This window comes from Lepeophtheirus salmonis, chromosome 3 (assembly GCF_016086655.4).
Source record: "Lepeophtheirus salmonis chromosome 3, UVic_Lsal_1.4, whole genome shotgun sequence".
NCBI lineage: Eukaryota > Metazoa > Arthropoda > Copepoda > Siphonostomatoida > Caligidae > Lepeophtheirus > Lepeophtheirus salmonis.
Genome location: NC_052133.2, coordinates 21,298,147 through 21,315,002, shown reverse-complemented (window position 1 = coordinate 21,315,002; position 16,856 = coordinate 21,298,147).

Genomic DNA, 16,856 nt, shown 5'->3' with positions numbered 1-16,856 from the left:
TAGGTTTCGTTAAGCATGGGGATTGGTAGATAGTATGTATGTAGATAATTACATGTCTTTATAATGCCTCGTTATTATTAGAATTTTGATGGATGGGATGTTATCATTTCTGTTTTCACATCATTGATGAAGTTGAATGGATATATACATACAAGTTATAACATGTATATAATTGGAGTCGATAAAAGGAACATAGTTATTAATCAATCCTTGAAATTAACACTTTATCACAATATTTGATATCAAATTTTGTAAACGTGATTAACATACATTGCTCAACAATTGATTACAATGTTTTAATGGTAAACATTTAATCCAATATTACTTTTTCGAGTATTCAATTTTATAGATATCTGATTCAGGTAGGATATATTTTACTTAGTAATTACGAACCCGCTATTATATCACATCGGACTTCAAAGTATGTTTGCTTGGAATGTTTTAATTATTTTTGCACTTTTTGAAAGTTTGAGGCGTAGAATTCCATGCTTGAGAAATATGTATTAAAATATATTTTACTACTCAAAGATTAATGTAAACTAGAAAAATACTCCATTAATCATGATTTAAGTCCATTTTTTATTGACTTAGAATTGACATGGAACCATATGGACTTATAATGGACTTGCACTGGTCTCAGACTAGGCCAAAACTCAGAACTATATAGACTCTGACAGTGGGGCAACTTTCACAGAGGAGGTATGTGTAAATATTAACTTATATTACAAATTTAGGTAAGGTTGGCTGCCTTTTGACATTTTTTAAATATTTTTTTTTAATGGGAAGAATTGATCTTGCTGTGTTTTGATAATAAAAAATTTACTTAGATTTTTTTTTTTTTTTCAATAAAATCTTGTATTTTAGTTTTTTTTTAAAGTTCTTTTTTTTTGTATATAATTTTTTTAATTTGCCAGTCCCTGAAGTATAAGTCGATGAGGGAACACAAACGCCTGTGACTAACATGATCACTTCCTCGTGACCGAAGTCTTATCGAATTTGTTGAAAGGACAAAGTTTTTTCGTAATTATTTATTTTCAATCATTTTCAAATTAACAAATTGACATTGTTCTAATAAAAAAAAGTTCTTTTCTAACATTATCCTGTCCAAAAAAGGTTATTTGTCACTTGTTTTTAATTTTATTTCTCAAAACAGGGGTCGGCAACCTATGGCACGTGGAAGAATATTCACTGCCACGCGCAAATAAGAACATATTCCTGTAGTTTGTGCCTGTTGTTTAACATTAGTATTAATAATGGGACACTCATTGATTATAAATATTAAAGTTGACACTCTATGTCTTAAAAGTTGCCTTCCCCTGATCTAAAATAAATATTCAGGAACAATTATCAAAGTTTTGTCAAACAGTCCTTACTCAGTAAAGGTCCGTGGAACACGCCGCTACTGGACTCAGACTTGTGTTGGACTCAGAACCACACGATAGAGTTTTATTTTATTTCTTATTTTCCAAGTCCTAGGTAAAATGGATTATTGTGAAAAAAAAAAAAAATAATAATTTTTGTCCATTTTCTTCGGAATATTTTTAGGGATAATTATTTCTACAATTTTGTAGACATGTGTTTATTATTTTTGCAATACATCAATTGAATTTTTCATTAATTATTTTAATACAAAGTTGTTGTACCATTTGATCTAAATTCAAAACGTACAAAAATAAGGAAAAATTTGAGAAATTATAACGCTCAGTAGAAAATGGTCCCTAGCAAAAAGTGATACAATTGTTCCTGTCTGATTCAGTTTAGTATTCTGTCGACTCAAAAAATTATAATCGACTCCATTCAACTCAATTGGAGTCGTTTTTTATGATTTATAATTAAGTTCAAATCTCATCTCGTTTTTGTTAAAATTGTGAAAAGCTAATTGTTAAAGTTTTGATGTATATTTTAATTTCAAATACTTGCCTTTTAAGACCTTGTACCTTTAAATCAATGCACATGAAAAAAATTATATGAAGTGTTATTTTAAATATTGTTTAGTATAGTTATTGTAACTCTTTGTATCAGAGACACATATATGTATGTTTATTTAAGTGGGAGAGGGGCTCGATTTTAGGCATGCCGAAGGATTGGCAAAACAGAGACAAACATAACAGTTTTAAGATTTGAAAAAAGACAAAAAGTTTGTGATTTTGTTCTTTTTTGAAATTTACGTTTATTTTTTTAATATATGGTTGTCATCTTTTGGGGTATTTGAAAAAATATGCTTAAATATCATTTTGTTTCTGAACAAATGCTATTTTAAATGTTTATTTGTCACGTTATTTTCCTTTAATTTAATTAATTATTGATAATATTAGTGTATGTAACAATTTCCATGAATGCATTTTTAGCCTCTAAAGGAACGACTGCACGGAAAAAAATGTACAAATTAGCGATAATTAATTACTCTTGAATGGGCCCAGCTGCTATATATGTAGGGATAGGAAAAACGTTTAGATAAATAATATTTCTAAGATTATAAAAGGAAAAATGGTAGTTACTATCGTTATTTATTTATTAAGACTAGCGGCGATAGTAAAAAACCTATTACAGTCGACTTATAGATATTACAAGTAAATATAAAAATGTTATAGTCATTAAAGTAGGGGGGTGGGGTGGAGGCTGTTAAAATCATATTTAATTTTAGGTCAACTTTTTGGATGCAAAAAAGATCTTTTAAGCACTCTGGAAAAAAAATCCGGCCAATCCCTAACGTTACTTTTTCACCCATTTTTTAAAAAATCTATTTTCAATGTCATATGAAAAAACTCGCGATCGTCGTGCTCATTTAGCCCTTTTTATTCATAAAAAGATAGTTATATAACAGTGTTAAATTTGTAAAGTTGAGTTTTAAGGTCATATATAAGGTCAAAGGTCGAAAAAAAGGTCAACTTCTCCTAAATTTTTATTTTAGTGTGTGCACTAGGGTGTTTGATTTTGAGAGGGGCATGTTAATTGGATCTTCTGTTGTATTTTAATTAAAAGTAATGTTCGTAAAGTTACAGTCTACATAGGGCATTTTTTTTTCTCTATAGCGATTTGAAAATGACTTTTTTTAAATGGATTCTCTATTTGTAAAGGGATTTAGAAGTTTTAATTTTATAGCTATGTTGCTGAATTTCATAAGTTTGTATTTTAATGTTATGTTGTTGAATATAAAAGTTGCATTAAAGTTTATTTACTCAAGTGACCCATAAGAATATAATCCTTATTTTTTTTATTTTGAAGAAAACAAATTGTAGGCCAAAAAAAATGTATTTGGCCGAAAATGAAGCCGTCATTCTAATAAGGCAAGCTTTTGTCCTAGCGGACTGTGTCATTGGTTTCAATAACTGATGCCCAAATTGTCAATTAAACGCTTCCAAGTAACATCCATTCAAAAATAAAATTGAAGACTTACTTTAATTTTATTACCTGTTAGAATAAGCTTTAGAATTCATTACATTTTTTTTTTTTCAATGTTAAAAAGGATCTTCGTATCATAAGAACTTCAAAGTAAGCCTCATGCTTATTTAAGACATTATTACAGAAAAAAAACTCTAAAAATTATCTGAAAATATATTCTCACTCCTAATAAAATTATATATTTCAAGAAAAGGAAGTGTAACATGAAGATGCTACTTTAACTAAAATTTCCATTGTGCTCTTCGTTTCTGGCTATCTAGCCAAATCACTGTTCTCGACACTAAAATGTCACTTCCGATACATACAGCTCGTGCTTTGAAAAAATTTCAAACAATAAAACATTCTATATCTGAACTAACTAACAAAATTAATGGTAACCTTAATTAAAGTAACTTACTCAACTTTTCATAAAGTTTAGTAAATATACCTTATATATAACCTTATAATGAGGTTATAAAATTATGTCTTAATTAATTGTAACTTCCACAATTCATCAATTTGTAATGTTTAAAACACAAAGATAAGTTTAAAAGTAAATTAATTGATATATTGAGTTAAAGAATTCAGAGATATACTTTATTAATTATTTTGCGAATTTGATTTAAATAATATAATATATATTTTATTTATATAAACATTTAAACATGACAAAGAAATTTCAAAAACAAAATAAATAAATTTAAAATTAAAGAAATAATTATTTTAATGTACATCTATAATTTAGACTAGAAGAGATAGAAAATATATAGGAATCAAAAGTATTTACCCTAGTAATATACCTAGGATGAATTTTATAAGTACGTTGTATGAATTGTTTTAATTCCAAAATTAAGAATTTTAGATCCTTTTATAATTAAACAGCTACATTAATTAATTAGAAAGAACGAATCAAAAGGGAGGGAGTTAATTGTTAAGATGAACTATACGACAGAGAATGGATGTCTTGGGAATTAGAATATTAATGTTTTCAAAAGAAGAAATAGTTGTCAAATAATAACTTAAATTAGTATTATTAAAAATAGCAGGGTAGGAGATAGTCCCTATATTGGAAATACAAATAACTTGGGAGTGACGGATGTATCCATTTTTGAGACAGGTTAGAAGTCGCTATCACGATCCTTGTTGTTAATTTGTATCTTCATAAATAATGAATGATGCTTCCATTAAAGAATATGATATCCAAAGATTTAGCCATGATATCTTCCTCCAAACGCGGTATATCAAATTCAAGGTAGGAGGCGAGTGTCTAGAATATACAATTGATAAGTAATGAATTCATTAGAACAATTAGTGGATGCAGACACCTATATTCTAATTTACCGAAGAAGAAATCCATTAGCATCAGGGATAAGCAAGATTTAGAGAGCAACTCAATTCAAACTCTTTCCTCTAATATGACTTATATTTACATTAAACGTTCAGTCATCTAAATGAAATTGATACCACTTATCAGTGTGTTGGAGATGAGTAATTTGTTTGTTATGTATATATGTAGAATACGAAATAGAGGTGAATTTAGGATTAATATATTTAGGATTTTCAATGAAATAGCTTTTGAATAAAGAAAGATAACTCCCTAGGTTCTTTATCGGGTCTATTATTTGATTATTCTTGCTCTATATAGAAATTCATCAATATAAAAGGATTCCATAAAACCTTGAGCGACGGATGTATTTTTGAACAGAATGGAAGTCACTATATCGTGAATTTATGTTAAAATGTATCTCCACAATGAATGATCCACCTATTGAACGAGATGAGAGCCAATGAGTGAGACAAAGATCTTGCTCCGAAGGGCCGAGATCCCTGAACATCAAGGCGTATGAGAAGATATGAATTCATTAAAACAATGGGTGAATAAAAATCCGTTGTACGAATGCTCTGTCGAACATATCTATATAAATCACCGATAAACCAAAACTAGTGAGCCACTTAATTCAAACCCTCCCCTCTCATAGTGATGCAATGAATTAGAAGTTGAACAATTTTTCCTTATGAAATGAACAATCAAGATCATTTAGATTTGTTAGAAAAAGGAAGAATTTATGAGATAAAAGTAAGTTTGCTAAATTAAAATAATAAGATTTTATCATTCAACTCATAAATTTTGATTGTGTTCCTATTTATAAATAAATAAATATGCCAAGTAAAGTTGTCAAAATCTAATGATCCTTCACATAAAATTTTTTCATTTAATAGACCCCTCATGATTAATAACATATTATTTGATAGCATTGTCCGTCTCGAACCTTCTGGATTCAAACAATCTGGTAATGTCCAGAGACTCAATTATCCAGTCTGTTCAAAGTATTGTTGTATTTACAATGTGACAGCATCCATTGAACATCTCGTACCCTTTTTGTTAGGTAAAGTCATTGGATAACCCTACTCAATGTTTTTCTTTCTCTATGGTACTCCATACATTCAAGGAGCGTTGGCTCTCTATGCCACCACTTTGGCACGCTCTTTTGGGGAAACGCAGGTATTTGAGTAGCTTCTTTGTTTTTATTTAGATGGCTCGTTCAAACTTGCACCAGTTTGGAAAAAATGAAGTTAATTGACAAATTTCTTGTCCCAAATATTTGGAAAAGGCACGGACCCCAGCATTGAATCCTTATTGGGATAGATTTGATCGAACTCAAGGACTCAGTGATACGTTTGTTTGCAAAGTTTAGATGGATTTAGAGTCGTCTTAAGCTGATTTTTAGGCTACAGCAATGGAAGCTGAGCTCGAATGACTCCAAGACAATTTTTACAGCTTCATCTTGCAGGACTTTTATCCTTTAAACTCGCCCATTATGAATCTGATTGATTTTTTCTTGTGTAGGGAACGATCGAATGACAAACCAACCGAACCCACAGACAACTATATGTAAACTTAGTTCTTATCAAGGAAGAATTCAAGGGTTGGCCAAGGGACTAAGTGTTCATGGCCTTCACGCACTTTTGCCCTCATTTAAAGAATATAATGGAGGCTGGATGTGATTTTATAAGATAAGATAAATCAAAATCCATCAAGTTTTTAGAATCTGGTTTTATTTTGTGAATTTGATAACTGGTTGGAGAGAAAATTGCGTTAAAAAAAATCATCTTCGTGGTATTTATAGGCTGCACACCACGTAAATGTACCGGATTGTGGGTTACAATTGTGTAGCGAGCAAATCACATTAATTTGCAATAAGCAATTATTTTTATAACTTTGTTTTTGAATACAAATAATAATTTATCCGAAACTTGGCATGTATTTGTACCAGTTATTATGTTCATACATTCAAAATAATGAAAATTTAATATATTTATGCATGGATATAACCTTATTTTTCAGCTTATTTTAATTATATATATATATATATTTTATTTTTAAAGATATGATGCAACATAGATATATTGAATGAATGCATCGCAGTGTATGAATATCTTTCGATATTTTCAATTACAAAATATACCATATTTTCAAACATTCATACATGAAGATACAAATGAAGATTTTTTCTTTCAACACATTCACAAAAAAGAGAAAATTACCTGTCTACTAGTGTCAATTGAAGCACTGAGAGTTGAAGATTATTTTTTGCAAATAATAATTACTTTTATAACAGGAATATAAAGCCTTGTTAATTATCTCCTCTCCTCAACTGAGTGTAGCAAAGCATTCTCTGATTTGAAACTCCATTGTTCGTTGTACATTGTTCAATTTGTTTCAACCAAAAGACAATTCCCCATTATTTCTCAATTTCAATAGATTTTTAATAGAGTATTGTAATTTGGCTAGAAGTAAATATACAGATAATGGTCTCAAATGACCTTTTATAATGAAAAGTATATTCAAAATCAAAAGGATTTACGGCATTTAATTATGTGTTCGACATGGGTTGATATCAAAACAGTTTCGGATGAGATATTTTACAAATCATTAGATGTACATGTTTCCCTGAAAACCTTTGTTTTGTTTCGTCATTATTTATTTGTTTCGTTAGTATTTTCTTAAGTCCTTGTTGGTTAATACTTTACTTGATCAGAAAGGCTGACTTGTGAGAAATATAAAGTACGGATTCATCCATTTGATCCTGGTTTAGTAATATTAGCAGGATGAGGGTTTAATAAAGGAGAGCGATTTATATGGGAGACAGGCTTTTCTAATAAATCAATTTTATTTTGTATTTTGTTTATGTTATATCCAGGCAGGCAAACTTGTGTTGCAAACTTTTTGGAACTTTGTTAGTGGACTGGGACAGTATACACCCCAATATTTTATAAAAATACGTTCTTTCGAATCTACATTTTATCGACCCACACTTTTTAGTATGCTCCTGAAACATTAAATCCGATTCTATGGAATTCTTTATTAATATTGATAGTACCTTTTTCTTCATATTGAGCAATTTTTAATCAAGATTTTGTTAATTTAATTAACTGTCTTTTATTAAAATTGTTTCTTTATTTTCCCATTTGATTTCTTTCATTCTTTTTTTTATTTTTTTATGTGCTGTTCATCAATAACAGATAAATACTAATTTGATTACCAAAACTTCCATAAAGCAATGAATATTTCATCAAATTTTTATATAGAAAATACACACTAATTTTCTCACCATAAGAATAACAAATTATTATTTTGTTGAAACCACAAACTCATGCTGTTAAAAGTATATATAAAAAATAAGATTTATTTTTTGTGGATGTCTTATACTCATAGAAGTATTTTTAGTATTTGAATAAATATTTACGAGTGTTAAATGAATGGAATAGTTAAAAAAAAATATTATACAAAATTTAAATGACATCATTCTTATAATCGTTCAACTGTTTGTTGTGTGATTGAGTAAGTTTATTTTTGCAGTTAGTCTTTTATCAAGCTCACCTACCACCCTATAAAAGGGATGTTCACTAAAAAAGAGGGTTAAGAAGTACCAAAGTCATAACATAAGAATTTATTTATACATCAAAGGGTTTTACTCTTTATGTTAATCCTTTTTGTAGCTTTCTCTGATAGCACCATAAACCGGGTCTGGCGAAAAAATCATACACATTCAATCTAGAACTTTATCAAGATGTATTTCAGCAACCAGTTGTAACAGGGTATGTCAATAAAATAAAAATAACTAATATCATGTCTGGGCTATCCTAATCATCGATGAAGCAGCCCATGGCAGCAATGATGGCTTCCAGGTGGCCACGTAAGGCGTAGCGCCCATTGCAGATGTAATCCTCAGAAATGGCATCCCAGTACTGGTTGACAGTGTCCTTGAGGTTGTTGATAAGTGAGGGACGGACGGTGGTGGCCTTGGACTCAAAATTGCCACCAAAAAGTAAAGTCCAATTGGTTGGCATCTGGTGAGTAGGGGGCCACATTTTCTTTGACTAGAAAGGTAAGTTGTCCTCCAACCGCTTATTGGTCCTTTTGGATGTGTGTGCAGGCACACCCTCCTCCTGGAATACCATGTTCATGCCCAGGGAGTCAATTAAATTAGTTGGTCAATTTCAAATGGCATTTTCTTGGCTTCTAAGACACTTAAGAAAGATCTGGTGTTTTTAACTTAATTCTTTTTTTTTTTAGTATTTTACCGGAACAATTTTACCTCATTCACAAAAACCTTGATATCTATAGCAAAAGCGAAGTGTAAAGATTATTTGCCCCACCCCGTAATGGTAGATATGTATATCAGAGCAGCAAATATATATAATTTAAAGAATTTTCCGATAAAATGGAGATGTTGGATATTCGCAAAATGACAACACGGTTAGGAGAAATTATTCTTTTGAAGTCAATGTGCGTAGGTTCGCGCCCAGATTATTTCTAGAGAAAGAAATATACTTAAAGTATATGGACTTTACACAACATTCCTACCATGCAACAATATAAAACCATATTTATCAAACAGAGAATATCACTTTTCTAATGCCTGACACTCCAATGTAGTGTTTTGATGGTACCATTATTTTAGTAGCAGTTTTGGTATCAAAATTATTCTTGGAATTTGGATAATTTTCGGACTAAAAATAGTTAACAAAAATATCGTTAGCGACAATTCAAATGCAGGATTTTTGTTTAATTGGAGAGGGATAATTATAGTTATGAAAAATATGATCTTAGAGTAGTGCAATCTAAACATGGTTTTTTTTTTTTTTTCAAAATTTGTTATTATTACTCTTTAGCTCTTGAGAAGGCAACAACATGTAAGTCCTAAATAGATACGGAGAAGGCTATGTTTTTTATTTCTTTACTCTCATTGCTATTTGTAGCTACTCTAATACAGCGTCATGATAACTCAGCTGATCTTCTCCCAAACATTCTCAAAATTGTCAGAGTGACTACTATATTTTTTATAAGTATAGGTATAGTTAAGAAATTTGATGACATTATAAATGACAATTTTCATTCTTCCTTTCTTTTATAATGTTCCATTTTCTAGCTCAAAATTTTTGCGGGATTAAGTCATTATTAAGACAATTTTGTGATGAAGTAATAACACTTTAAGAATAGGTTCAATTAAGTATAGTACTCTTTTAAATGTGTCAGTAGTCCAGTATCACTGCAAAAAAAACAAAAAAACAACAGCATAATAATATAATTTAAAACATAATATCAAAACATATTTATTACGTCATATAAGAACTAAATTATGAACCAAATGTTAATCTATAATATCTTTAATTAGGTAATTAGACACAACTATTATTATCTGTTTCAAAAAAATGAAACAAATACTTCCTAAATAGATTTCTCAGAAAACATCTTATCATCAATTAAACTGTACTATTTGAAATTTTATAAAATCAAATTAATCTTATTAGATCAGATCTACAAGGCTACTAATTAGTTTTAATTTTGTTTGTCAAGTGATCACATCATGTCATCAAGTTATAATACAGCAAGTAGGGAAAAAATAATCACCTATGTAGTAAAATTTCATTAAATAATTGCAATTGCTATTAAAAAATTTATTAAGAGTCGTGGTTTCTCAACTATAACGACCGTAAAAATTTTATTCATAGCCGTGTTGATAAAGAAGATACTTATACCAGAGGATATTCAACCAGGGATTGGAAGTATTATTAGAAATGTATCATTTGTTTGAGTAATTTAGGTATTTTATCAATATCATCCCTCTAATAATGAGGAGAAATTTAAAAAATTTTGTAAAAAATTATTTTTGGGGATTCTCGGTTTTTGTGAAACATTTGCGACAAGAAAAAGTAACTCAACTTCATTACAAAGATCAGGAAGGTGGGCAAGGCGACCTTCAAGAGAGCCATCAATCTCGACCTGGTCGATCTAGGTTTAGGGATGCCAAATATCTCCTATTTGAGAATATCAAGGCTACTAGGGTGATCAGATTCAACAAAATCATCACTTCGATAAAGTCAACTGGAAGATTCTTTATATTTTTGCAAACGAGAGAATTTCCATGGTTGACCACTCATCCAACCGTAGGAACGAGAAAGGAAACTTTTCAGTCCATTCTAAGGTCCACGCCATCCTGAAAACGAAGAAGCGAGCAGAACCATGATCCTAGGTGTAATTTTCAGTGAGATGAACGTTTCAGTGAAGGTGGCCGTGTACCTAAACATTCTTTGGATGGATGACGTACCTAAGGAAGAAATTACACCTTCCAACAATATAGTGGACCGGCCTACAAGGACCATAAGTGTGAGATGTCTCGGCAAGAAAATTTTCTCACTTTTGGAGCCCGGACCTGAACTGATACGATTTTATCTCTGGGAAAGGGTCAAACATGAGGCTTGTGCTAGGTGTCACTCGTCTGTGGATGCTCTAAAGAAGTCAATTACTTGTACAATCGCAAAGCTGGATCCGCACGACATCACCCGGGCCAACCTTATCTTACGACGAAGTGTGGACGAGGCTGTCAAGAAAGACGTATCTCATTATAAATAACTGAATGTATTATATGTAATTTTTAACTATTAAAAAATGTATGCTTCTGACCCATCTTGTTCGTTCGTTATAAGCCTTTAAAGATTTTCCTATTTTATCTGGACCACTCTGTAATGAGTTACAATCCCAGAAAACCCCCATTATAGACGAGAACATGCACCCAATTGTTAAAATATAAAAATATGGTTAATTTGTTTCTTAAGTAATTATAGTAAGAAGCGTACATCTGCATAAAGTATTAATGTTGTCTCGTCTTCCTGGTTTTAAATAAGTCTGCTTCATTCAAAGGGTTGTAACATTTATTTATACATTTGCACCGGTTGCTGTATATGTAAAAGGAAACAAACCAATTTCTGCAAGTGTCATGTACAGCCTTAGTAATAGGATTTAACAGGGACCATTTCATATTATATTAAATTGATAATTGTGGTATCCAAAAAAAAAAAAACCTATATATTATTTACATCTAAATATTTACATTTTTTAGTGATTGACCACTTGTAAAATACATATTTATTTAACCCAAGTACCCACGTAGCAGCACAAAATATTTTTAAAAATTCATATTTATTCTCAAAAAAAAAATTCTGAAAAATATTCAAAATCTACAGCTGTTCAAAAAAAAAATATAAAAATCTTTATCTATTCCCACAAAATGAAACTTTTCGGAAAAAAAACAAACAAAATCTACAGTTCTTCACAAAAAATTAATTTTTTTGAAAAAAAATTAATTTATAAAATTTTTTGCAAAAAAAAAAATTATGTTTCAAATATTGAACTTGTATGCTAAAAAATTCATATGTTAAATTTTCGAGTAAAAACACAAAAACTCCTCAATTGGGTGGGGTTTGGGGCTACAGCCCCATAAGCCCCCCCCAGCAGACGCCCCTGAGTTATGTACCACTTATAAAATATTCTTTCAAACCCTTAGTACCCCCCTGGAGTGCCTCCAAGTACCCCAAGGGGTACGCATCCCCCATTTGAGAACCACTGTAGTAAATAGTTCAAAAAATTCTGCAAATACCATACTAATAAAAAATAAAAAACTATAAGCAGGGTCCACATTGATGAGTTTAACAGATTTAATGCTCATGTTGAAACAAAAGTTGGAGAAACCAATAATATGTTAAGGGCTTTGAAGACTTTAAAAATGTGTAAGGTGCCAAAGCCAAAGTAATCATACATAGTTATGCTGATTTCAAGTTATTCAAAGGCCATAAAATAATGAAAAAATCAAACAATCTTGATAAAGTAATACTAGCATATAATTGCAGTTGCGAAGAGGTAGCTGAATTTTATACTACAAGACATCCTACTAACAAAAATAATTAAGAGCCAGTCAAATTATATAAAAGCTAAATCAAAAATTCAAATAAAACCAACATTAACTTCTCCAAAAGGAATCTCTGTAGTTAAGTACCGGGCCATGCAAAATTATTCACCGATGATGTAAATATACTTTTTAAGAGGTTTTGTGGCAACCAATCTGACTGTTTCGTATTTTTACTGTTAACATAAACAAAAATCCTTCCTGTGAGAGCGTAACAACTTCCACACGTGAGACCATGTCCAATCAGGAAACAAAGAGGATCGAAATTGTAGCCCTCCTCCGAGCAGGAGTGCCTCATAATAACATTAAGGAACAGGTTGGGGCCTCGTTGAAGACAATTTACAACGTTTCTAAGAGCTTGGAGGCTGGGGGTGATCTCAAGCATTCCCCTGGGGCTGGCAGGAAGCCCACTGTCTCAACAAGGCAAGTAAAGGCAGTGTTCAAGAGGACTCCCAACAGGTCCATTGTCGACATGGCCAGAAAGATGGGAACGTCGAGATCAACTGTTTCAAGGGCATTGAAAAGGGCTGGAGGAAAGTCCTTGAGGCGTACTGAACGCCCTCTGCTAACTGAACATCAGCGAGAAGTCATACTTGAGCGTGTCAAGAAAATCTTGAATGATATCAAGAGCTCATCTGGACGCATCATCATTTTTTCAGATGAGATCCTGTTTTCAACAGGCAAAATGACCGTGTTGTGAGCTTTGGAGATGTTTGGAGATCTAACAGGAAGGCCATGAAGCCGGTATGGTTCCCCACTGGCTCAAATTAACGGCGGAGGATTATGTGAAGATTCTGGCGTCCAAGGTCCTTCCGTGGATCAAATCCATAGTCGGCAACTTTCCTTGGGTTTTTCAACAAGATGGAGCACCCGCCCACGCTTCCAAGAAAGCTCAGGAGTGGCTCAAGGACAACATGAGCTTTTGACCAAGGACTACTGGCCCCCTCAGAGCCCAGATCTGAACCCACTAGAATTCTCTATCTAGGCGCACGTGGAGACCAAGGCCTGCAAAAAACGACACAAGAACATAAATGCCTTAAAGGCTGCTGTCAACAAGGCCTGGGCCTCCATGGACGCCAATTACATCCAGCAAGTCTGTGGCAGCTTCAAACGTCGCCTGACCAGTGTCATTGAGCCAAATGATGGCTACATTGATTAAATTTGATCACAAACTATTTTATTATTCTAAAAATGTATGAATAAATTGTTTCTCAAGTCATTCAAATGTCATTATTGTCTGCAATATGTTCGGAACAAAAATCGGTAAATAATCCTGCACGGCCCGGTATATTGAATAATTCGACATGTTATATAGCAAATACAAAATGCATCTATGTTGAAATTAAGTCATTTGTGTAGTTAGTAGAGATATGTTGCTTGCGAACGTAACGACTCTATGAGCCAGCTCTTTGGAGTAAATGATGGGAGCCAGTCCATCAAATGATTGATTTTTTGCTTTTTATTATAATAAATTTGTCAGGGAGAAAAATTATAAGCGAAAAAAAAATTTTTTTTATGTATTTATTGTCTAAAATAAGGTCCCTGATTAAGAAATTTTTACACAAAAGTGTTAATCTATTTTGAAAGTATGTTATTTTTGAGTATAGATACTTCATCTAAGAAAAAACAATACGTGTGCGCGCATATACAAATATGAACGAGAATATTTGTATAGAATATAAAAATTTATCAGCTCTGTGAGAGATTTAAGTCATCTCATATTTATAAATAAAAAAAAGAAAACAATTGGAAGTACTTTATACATTTAAAAAAAAAAATAATATATAACTGTGGATGAGGTTTACGAATGAGCTCCTTCGAACAAAAATAAAATTACGAAAAAAACGAAGAGTAACACTGACAATTTTTTATCTATATTAATACAACAAAGTATGTCTTTTTGTTGACGTTTAATAACTTCAGCAATGCTGAGTTATAAACTAGTAATTTTTAAACTTGTATTGTTTGAATATTTATTAAATAACACTTTTACTTTATTGATTTTTTTTCTAATTAAATAGTAAAATTTTAAAATCAATCAATGAAAACAACTCAGCTACCTATCAAAAATTTCAAATATAATTGGTTAATTGATCATAAAATGTTTTATTAGAAATCTATTTTAAATAAGTATTGTTTCATTTTTTCAGGCAAAACATAATAGTCTAATCTAATTATATGATAATATGTTTTAAATTGTGTTTAAAACGTAGTCGTACATTGTATGACAAAAATAAATACGTTCAAAATCTTATTTTTTATGATGTGGTTAATGAATGAATTTTGTTAGCAAAGATATCCTGTTTTTTCAAAAAAGTTACAGCATAGTATCGGTATACCGAACAACACTGTCCTGTAAATACTCTCTTTCATCGACAAATAATTTAAAAAGGGAAGCTTGAGTAAGAAATTTTGTATACCTAGATATTCATGAATGATAATAATCACCGTTTGAGGTATGATTGTGTATTCCAAAAAAAATGCTATGAGGAAATGTTCACGGAAGTCATTTCAAAATACTGTTTTATAAATTATTATTATTACTATCAAAAAAAGTCACTGATGGTATTAAATACCAAAAAAAAAAAAGACCATTGAGTATAATCACGTCTCTTACAAGATTCGAATCAAATAATAGTTTTGTATTTTCATTGATTTGTTTCGATAATGTCAGCATTATCCAAGAATTGTGATAAGAGTCATTCAATGTTGTATAGTTATAACTAACTCCTTGTTCATTTGTAAACTTTGAATCACGTGGTTTTACCTGCTTAATGTCCTCCATGTTTTTTTAAATTTCCTACGGGTTAATTTTATATCCAAATTTTTCGATTAAGTCTTGCTCCGTTCAAAAAAATGCAAGTTTTATTGGTAATTGAAACTGACTCTATACCATCAACAGTGAATATTTGACTATGGACAACATATAATTTTTCATATCATCTCTCAACCTCTTCTTTACTTAAAAAAAATAGACAAAATTACTTGGTTGTTGGCTAAAGTTCTGGAAACAATTTGTCTGCGAAGGGTCAGTTTTATATAAAGAATGTCACATACTGATGAAACCAACATGACAATAATTTTCATTGTTATTGTTTGTAACAATGCCCCCCCCCTTCTAGAATCCCCCGTCATTTGTCGTAGGCGAATTTGTGTCACTCTCTCCAACTGTTTGACTATTCTTCATTTCACTGTTACACACGATATTTCTTGTGAAATGTTTTTAAGTCAATTCTCATTAAATTTGGGCTGTTAATTACGAATATGATCTCACTTTTTGTTCATCACATCAGGATTTTGAGATATACACGGTAAATATAAATTACTCATGATCCTCTATATCAAAGGTTTCAAAATAAAAACCCGTGATTTTTAGTACTATATTTTGTATTTTCGTAATCAAGGAATTACAATCAAATTCAGCGGCAGAATATGTACAAATCAATGACAAATAATAGATATTTGAAATATTTTTCTTGGCTGATGTAAAAGAAATCATTAATCTAATCATTTGTAAATTAACACAAACTACCACCCATGAACAAAGAAATCCTTGAGTAACGACTTACAAGTTAAGTCGCAATTTATGAGGATAACCAAAGCATCTATGTTAATCTATGCAACTCATTTTATAAATAATATATAATAAGTGACGAAATAAAACAATTTTTTACACCTGTTCAATTACCTGACCTTTTTTTTCAATACCCGTATAGATAATATAATTTGAAGTGCATCAAATCATAAGTTCGCCTGTCAGATTGTATAAGATTATTTTCACTTCTTTTATTGTCTAACAATACATTAAAGTACGGTGCCATGATTAAGTCAGGTGACTGTTACACTAGATTTGACTGTATTTCTTGATTATTAAAAAAATCAATTTTAATCAAAACCAATGTGTATGTCATAGAAATGACTGGAATATAACTCTTTTTGAATGGGAGAACTTACATTTACTTTTGTAAATAGGCATTTGACAATCTCCAAGAGTATTGGAGACTTGGAGGTAATACATTCATTGAATAAGAGGTGTCTTAAACCTATTTACCACCACTAATCAATTCCAGAGTCTCAATCAAGCCATTTCATAACCCTCGTTCCCCAAGATGAGCTTAAAAGTTTTTTTTTATATTATTTTCTATAGATGGATTGTACAACTTTTTTCGTTGTAACTTGTACAAGTTACTATGAAAAAATAAATAATGAATAAGTTATTCAAATAAA